Genomic DNA, 8,232 nt, shown 5'->3' with positions numbered 1-8,232 from the left:
TAGTTCAAATTATGATGAATAAGAACAACGTCATCAAATAATCTGAATAATTAAATCCTATATTAGTCAGAAAAGGTTAATATTGTTATATCTAACAATCATTATATGTCTAAGATAGTAATTAGACCCAGAAAGGAGAAGAACAAACCAGGTTAATAAATAGTGCAGACACCAAAAAAAAAGTGAAAAAACAGTGGTCTGGATGCAGATCGGAAATCAAAAGAGCATTTCTTGAAATACCGATACAAAAGAAACCCTCATTACTTCAGGGTTTACAGTTTCAACTATCGTTATTAACTGAGTATCACTTCTCTTATATGTGTTCACAAACGACTTTAAAACTTAAATAAACGACAAATAAGATTATGTTGAGTGCTTGGTGGAATTGGAACAGAATTATCTAATATCAAGTGCTCCAACCTTGTGCAACGATCCTCTACTGTTCAGAATATCGGTTTACATATATTGTTAAGGTCTCGGAACAACTTCAAAAACTTTGTTTGGAAAATTTTGATGCATCTATCGTATAGCCTGGATTTGTTTTGGTCTCTGAAAAAATCTTCTAATTGTAAAAAAGTTGGGAGATTGAAAATCACTTGGTTTGCCTATCATAGCAGTTGTGCACCGATAGAATTATAACACAACAAAAAATTGTTGTTTAAAGGTTAGGTTAGATTATTGAGACCATCCAAAGATGCACCATTGTGATACCCTTAAAAATTTGAATTAAAAATCACTATAACCATTTAGTACTGGCCATTGACACGAGCAAGGGAAATAGAATTTAGCTCTCTTAATAAATTGAAAAAGTGCTTCCCTAAGTAGGAGAGTCTATGTGTTGCGAAAGTAGGACACTGTAAAAGAAGGTGCATTGGTGATTCCTCTTCGTCATCCTCCATGCAATGTCTACAGTGCAAGACATTATTTAAAAATATATCAAAAAACGGCGAATACTTTTTATACCACCAATATTTTGGTTATTATATGTATGTAAAAGTTGTAATACACATTCATCATGTGCTTGGGAAGTGCCCGACACTGATGCACAAGCGGAAGAAACATCTAGGAGGGTATTTCATGGATCATAAAGATTCAAGACTAGGAAAGGTAGGCTCTATTCTGTCTTTCGTTAAAGAAATCGGACTTGGAGAAACATTCTAACCCGAGTAAGGGGCACAATAGATCTTTTAGGTCGCAGTGCACAAACCCTTCTTTTAATAATAATAATAATAATACACATTTAATAAAAATAAAATTCTAATCTCTTTTAAATCTTATATCTTATTAAGTATTTTCATTTAAGTTTTACACAAAGTTTTGCAAACTTTTTTAAGGAAAAAATGTTATATTCATTGAAATTAAATTTGTTGGGCGCATTGTGGAATAAAAGGCATCGCAAAATTTACACACAATGCGGCAGCAAATAATTGCATCGCAACCGAGAATAGAAGCACACAAGCTGAGATGATAATAACGCTTTTATCATAAAAACAGACAAAATTGTGAGCTAACCAAATGCCAAGCCACCGCTGTAAATCCACCAAAAAGCCGGCAACTCAAATAATCCAACACCGTTTAGCCACAGTAAAACGCAAAAAGCCATGCCACGCAGTGCTACTTATTTTGGTCACCTCCATTCCGTTGCAGTTTCATTTTCAGTTCCTATTTGAAGATGATGATAAATGGTTTTTTGCCACCGCTGGCAACACCCATCCAAAGTTAGTTTGGCTTTGTTAAGCAGAGCAGAAAAACAAAGGGGAAAATAATTTTAAACTAAAACGCAAACTGCTGCGCTGCGCTGCGCCAATGTAAACACCTTTTGCGGTTCTATAAGTCAGGTTTGGTCAAAACTGAAAGTAAGACAAAGCACACAGCCAAATTATTAAAGCAGCTTTTATTTATTGGTAAAATGCGTGAGCGAATTTTCTTCCCCGCACAACCGCAAATCCACACGTTTTCGTTTGCTCGCTGATAACACACCGCAACGGATGTTTGTCTTCGCAGCTATTGTTTCTCCGGCAGTTTGCGGTTGTTTGTTTGCTTGCTTGACTTTTGCTGATGCAGCGCCGCTGCAGCGTGTGTTTCATTTGTTTTCTTGCTGTTCCAATTCGCTGCAATGATTAAAAATTGGCGCCCAACACGTATCGAACGTTCCTGTTCCACTTCAATGGCGAATTGTTATGCATCTTAACGTGAAGGCGCCACTAATTAAAAATGCAGGAAATGTTCTGACGTTGCAACAGTACGGAAAACTGAAGGAAAACTATTTTTATTGAATAATATTTCTGATGCAAAAATAATAATAAAATTTTTAAGTGTTCTGCTATAGTTTGCACATTTTCTTATTAAACACTGACTTCAACAAAAATTTGCATAGTAATCTTTGGGAATACTTATATACATATCTATATATTATTAATAGTTTTTTAATTCATTTTTTTTATAATTTATCAACAAAAGTACTTAGCAAACAAGTTTAGTTATTATGTAATAGAAATAGCTATACCAACCGATACAGCTAGTTATAGTATTAAGTTAGATTAGGTTGGAGAGGCGCCCTTGTGCCCAGAGGCCACTTGAACTTAAACGATAAACCCGTTTTGATGCCATAGATATGAAAATATTATTTACAAAGAAGTATGCAGTATCATGTTTAGTACAATAAATAATTATCTGGTGTGAGGTAGGTCTAATTCATAATACCTTTTAAGTCCTTTGATTCAATTATACCTATTTAATAAACTCATTGATGTGGCATTTGTAAAGTCGCCTAGCCCAGATATCGTTCACTTAGTGTTAGTTAAATATATTGGAGAAAAAATATAGCTATTACGTCCGCAATCTATTGCTAGACCTACATTGTCATACCTTGTTTTATGTACAGATATTTATCCCCGATATTCTTTAGGAAACTCAATATCCAACGATCTACTTAATAATATAAGCCTCTTTATCTAAACGACATTGTTCTCCTCAACTGTGCTGTAAATCCGCTTTACAATTATGGTGATTAACAACCCCTTACACTCAGTTTACTTTAAGACAGTAATTACTAACTAGCAAGAACATCCTCCCTTTATTTGTTTTCAATTTTGGCTTAAATACATTTGTTGTCTAAATCTGTAAACTGCAGAATCATAATTATAATATTTAGTGTACACTTATAAAAAGAGAGTGTAAGCGAGTTTAATTATTTACTTATTTACGTATATAATATTTGTTAACGAGTGCCGATGGAAAGGAATGTCACTAAAGTGTGAAAAAAGAGTCCAATTAAATATTAGTAAAATACAATTAATTACTGGAATATAACTCGAGTGTTAAAAACTCACTGTAATTCTCTGGACTAAATTCTAACCCTTCTGTATTCTAGTACCTGTTTTTGCCTTAATTAATGAAATGGAGTTTCAGCTTTTGACTTATTTATGATACAATAGGTGAAATTCGTCTATTTTACATTCCCAAGAGTTGGTTTTAGAAGGTTAAAGTCTGTCTTACAGTGTGGTAGCTTTCGACCTGTTGAAAAAAAAAAAAACTTTCCAATTTAATTCGATACATAGCTTTCACGAAAATATTATTACGTTTGTTAAAAAATCTCGCAAGAACGGTCTATCTCAACTGGGTTTATTGTGAAGGTGACAAAAAAATTATTCATTACATAATATTAAAAAAAAAATCATTGATAAATACGAAAACCCTACCTCAATAGCATATATGATAGTTTTTAAGATTCGCAGAATTATTGTCAGTTTTATTTTAGAATGAATCAATAAATAAACCATTTTAACAGTCACAACTTTAATAACTATAGAAACATATTATTATTAAATTATAGCGCGATTCCGATTTCATGGACATGTCAATTTATCAACAGATTTTGCTGGAGGCAGCTACTCTGAATAACTTTTTTCAATATATTATAGTTTGGGTTTTGAGTTATTAGACTTTGAAGTCGAAAATTTTTACATAGAAATCAACTACAAGCAATATTTTTTGTATATTTAATTTATCACTTTAGTAAATGAATTATGAAATATTTTTTTTATTAAAATATCTTTACTACTTTCAAATTTAATTCCATTTAAATTAATTCCAGTGCATATTTTACTAAATTAAAAACTCAGAGCAACTGAAATGTCATTGGTCAATCGTTTTAAAAAAAATAAATTCAAAGCTTTAATTTAAACTGACAATAAATATGAACACAGCGCCAAATGAAATAACAAAACTAAAGTAATAGCGGCAATAGCAATAAAAACAACAAAATTTGCAATAACAACAATAAAATTTTGTAAATTATATGGATTTGGTATCATAAATAAATGTTATATAGCAGCAGCATTCACATATAATAATTGTGCATATGGCTGTTTAAAATTTGCATGTGTTGTGTGTATGTGTGTGTGTGTGTGTACATTGCTTTTCAACCCACAATAACAATATCATAAGCAAAAACAACAAGAGTAATAGCGAGGTCATCACATCATCACATCTCATGCGCTATAACCAAATATCAAATAACTACAATAATAATGATGTGTATAACACCAACATCAAGAACAACAACAACAACATCAACATCAACAACAATAACAACTACAACTACTACAACAACATTAACGACAAACATCAACAATAATATCAACAACAATGAAAACAGCAAACTGCTGCTCATTTGCATATTTACTCGTACCACATTTTCAATTCATATTCAATTGAATTGCATTGAATGGAATTGAACGGAATCGAAATCGAAATCAGAATCGGAATCGGCTCAATGCGATTCGATTCGATTCGATACGATACGATACTCGCACGTTGCCATGATATCGCACCAAAATTTCATATGATAATAAGTAACTGTGATAAGTAATGATATATAAACATGGCTACAACCATATAAACATACATTTCGGATAACGATACATATACTACACATATTATACTATTAATATATTGGAGCACTTTTGTGTTGAAGCTTTAAAAAATGCTTTTTTTTTTATTCACATATTTTTTTGGTAACTTTTTAGTAGATTTGTGGGCGTTTGAGCGCCAACGAACCTCATTAATTCAAATGATACAATGGCATTTATTGTTGTGTAGTTGTTGTTTTTGTGAGTGTGTGTGTATGATTGTACGTGTTTGTTTGTGGCTGTTGCATTGTCGTGTTGTTGCTGTTGCTATTGCTATTGTTGTTGTTGTTGCTGTTGATGATGTTGTAGTAGTTGTAGTTGTTGTTGATGTTGCCTATTATTATTTGTATGGGCGTGCGATAAAATTCATGGGTGTTTTGACATTAAAAATGGAAACAAAACTATTGACACTTTAAATTTTATTGCAATTATATTTTAAAGCTGCCACAGTTCATAGATTTTCAGTTATTAAATGGCAATAAATTTTTCTCCATAAAAATAAATTTTATTATATTATATATTTAAATTTTTGTAATTGTCTTATGAATACATTTTTATGGAGCGATTCATTTCTTTATGTTAATGGAAGTGAATGTATTTAGTAACGGTAATTTCAGTATATAATATATTTAAACAGTTTTTTTTTAATATTGAACAAATTAAATTTAAGTAAAAAATAATTATTTAAACAAAACATCAAAAATAATACTACAAAGTAATAAAATTTTTATAGAGGTAAAATAATGTTTATTATATTATTTATAGATCTTTTAAACAGCATCAAAGCATTAGCAAAATTTCTATCCACTAAATGCATTGAACTGTGCGAAAACTGTTATAAAAACTAATTTTAATTTATAATTTTACTTATGTGACCCATTGCCCAATATTTATATCAGCTGATACGAGATCTATCCTATATTTAAGTCAAGAAACCAAAATTCTATTGGTGCCTATATATCCCCCTTACTTTCACTACGACATGAATAATCGAATGCATTGTTTTCCATTAGGTAAAATGGATCAGCTGAGTTCATATAGCAAAACTGAAAAAAAAGTACAAAAAAATGGAAAATTTAAATTTAAGCCATACTTGCAATCAAGAAAAATTAGCTCGACACATTTCAATAGACTATTAGCTTTTATTTCGGACTTCGAGTTTTAAAATGCATTTTATTTTCGTAAAACATATACTAATAGTTGACCCACGAACGTAATCTAGATACTGGCCAGAAGAACCTTAAAATTAATTAGAATTATAATTTTTTATTCTATATCTAGTAACATAGTAAAAGAACTTGAAATGCAAATTTCGTTCTGTGATCTTAAAAATATAAAATTATCGATCGAAAAAAGAATTGGTAATCAAAAACGAGAATTATCACTGAAATCGGCAAAATATAATTTAATCCTTGACAGTGCATGTTCCACAGCTTGTAGATCCTCTCACAAACGATCTCTCAATGAAGACAGTTCAACATCGTTAGGTGCTATAACAATATCAAATTGTATTTCAGTGTTTTTTTTTTTTTAAAGTGTATGTAGTTCAAAAGATATGTGAAATATATCTATAACCATATGTACAGTTCATGTATGAACTATTATTCTAAGAACGCTCTGTGTGGGTATTATCTATTTAACGTTAAATTTAAGCTACTCTACTAATAAGGACTTTCCCTTTATTCATCAACGCATAGGTGGTCAACCCAATCTAGTCGACTGTAAGCTTAATTACAGAGGCAAAACCAACAGCCATCACCAATCTAATCGAGTTCTTCACCTTACCACTAACGTAGAAAGTCCGGATGAGTACTTATATTTGGCGTAGCCATAATAGTCCTTCAAATATTCTGCATACCAAGGAAGTTCCTAATGAGCTTATAAAGATCTTTACCATAGGTCATCTTATTCCCTTCCTCTCTATTGCAACGAAATTGATCACTCTCGTTACACAATTCCGTTGTACAATCGCGGAAATAACTACCCGCTACATTGAGTACACTCTTAAAGATTTTTTAAACTTTTGTAAACAATAATTAAAGTATACTAACTAACCTACATAATACTATATATATACTATGTATATACAATGTATATTCTATATATATATATACTATATTTATATATATACGTATATGTGGTAATAATCTTCCCAGTACGTTTTCACTCCTAGTTTAGTTAAATTTGAAAGTTCAAATACAAAGCTTTTTATCTTTCAACTTCCGATTACTAGAATGAGAAGTTTAGATGGCTGTGATGTTTTGAATTAGTTTCCAGAGGGGTAGATTTCAGTGAGTCTCAAGTATCACATTAAGATTTTTCACCAACAAGAAAAAAAAAATAGTAGATTGGTTTTCTATTATTTAAAGCAATATTTTTCAAAATTCCTTATTATAAATTCGTTTTTATAAATTGAACAATAACTTTATAGGTGTTGTAAGATCAAGCATTATATATAAAAACTTTTTCTTCTATTTCCTCTAAAAATATTTCTTTTGATATAAATTCTAAATAAACAATTGTTTTGTGCATATATAAATATGTATATTAAAAAAAATCCATGACTTAAATTGTCGTTATATTAAGTAACTCAATTTAATTAACTTCATTTAAAATTTAATTTGCCGTCGCTAAAACTATTTCCACTATTTTCTCTATTAATAGGAACAATAGAACAATCCATCGCAATGGCATTTATTGCTAGTTGACTTTCCGTAGCAAAAACTGACTTCCATTTATTGTCAAGTATCAAAAGCAACTGAAAAAGCCGCAGGCAATAAACTCAGAATTTTCAAAACAGCTGTTCTGAATATAAAAAAAATGGTAAGTGCTCTAATAATTTCTTGCAATATTCTCAGTATTTACTAATGCACTTTCGCATTTAAACACCCTGTTTCAATAAACACACAGCAGGGGAAATAAGAAACGACTTCACGCACACTTCTTTAGATTTGTGTCGGAGTGAAAATGGAACTCCGCCTTACTTTGAGTACAACTACACAGCAATGGTTGTTTGCGAGTATAAAAAGATGAGCAACGTTGAGTGTAAAAATTAAGTTTGAGCTGAAAATAATTTTGAGAGTTTTTATGGAACGCAGTCGCATGCCAGCACAAAAAATGAGAAGCAAAAAAAATTGTAAGTAAAAACTAAAAATGGTTGACAATTTCGAAAATTTAAAGTAACTTTAAGATACTTTAAAGCTTTAGCATTTTAAAGGTGTTCACCTTTTTTCTTGGCCATTTTAAATTTCTCAATTTTAGATAGAGTCGATAGGAAGGAACTGAAATTCTTGCAGTTTATTTGAGTTTTGATATTTTG

This window comes from Teleopsis dalmanni, chromosome 1, assembly GCF_002237135.1.
Source record: "Teleopsis dalmanni isolate 2A chromosome 1, ASM223713v2, whole genome shotgun sequence".
NCBI lineage: Eukaryota > Metazoa > Arthropoda > Insecta > Diptera > Diopsidae > Teleopsis > Teleopsis dalmanni.
This window is presented reverse-complemented; position numbering follows the sequence as displayed.